Genomic DNA, 591 nt, shown 5'->3' with positions numbered 1-591 from the left:
AAAAAAAAATAGTGAAATGCCGGGAACTCTGTGTTATCAGGCCCGAGGGCCTCTTCTGTGTCAAGGGAAGGGCTCACCTTCTCTCCTTTCATACAACACATTTTCTGAGTATTTATTAGTGGGGTATTTAAACTGTGCTCCCTTAAGCCATTTAAAATGGAATCCATTAGACAAATCACTTCATCTTTTAGACTGTAAAATATAGTGACAAGCTTTGTAAAATAGGACTGTGTAAAATGACCTCCAAAGTCTGTTGTAATATAGTGATGATAAAGATGTTCCCTTGGGCTGAGGAAAACTTTGACCTCAATCTATTTGCATAGAAATGAACTTCCTTAAATTTTAACACATCCTGTGTTCTGTATTCGTGTAAGAGGTTCCATTTTTTTCATATCAGAGTGTACTGGCTTTGCTCTAGCTAAGTTACTGCCTTGCCTTATTTGTGCTGCAGGAGGTTTTCCTTTTGTGATTCAGTTCACAATTGTACATTTGCAGGGGCTGGTACTACCTCAACAGGAAAGGTTCTTAATGCGGAACCAGGGAGGAAGTTAGTCACCTAAAGATAGACTGCACAGGCAACAGCCTTCCAAG

General features: G+C 39.6%; 1 pseudogene; it reads right to left on the bottom strand.

The window, feature by feature from the left end:
- Positions 1 to 99, bottom strand: LOC112426747 (U6atac minor spliceosomal RNA; annotated as a pseudogene).
- Between the last annotated feature and the right edge of the window lie 492 nt (positions 100 to 591).

This window comes from Macaca nemestrina, chromosome 8, assembly GCF_043159975.1.
Source record: "Macaca nemestrina isolate mMacNem1 chromosome 8, mMacNem.hap1, whole genome shotgun sequence".
Classification (NCBI taxonomy): Eukaryota; Metazoa; Chordata; class Mammalia; order Primates; family Cercopithecidae; genus Macaca; species Macaca nemestrina.
The sequence above is the reverse complement of the archived record's forward strand: the minus strand, read 5'-3'. Positions and strand labels throughout refer to the sequence as shown.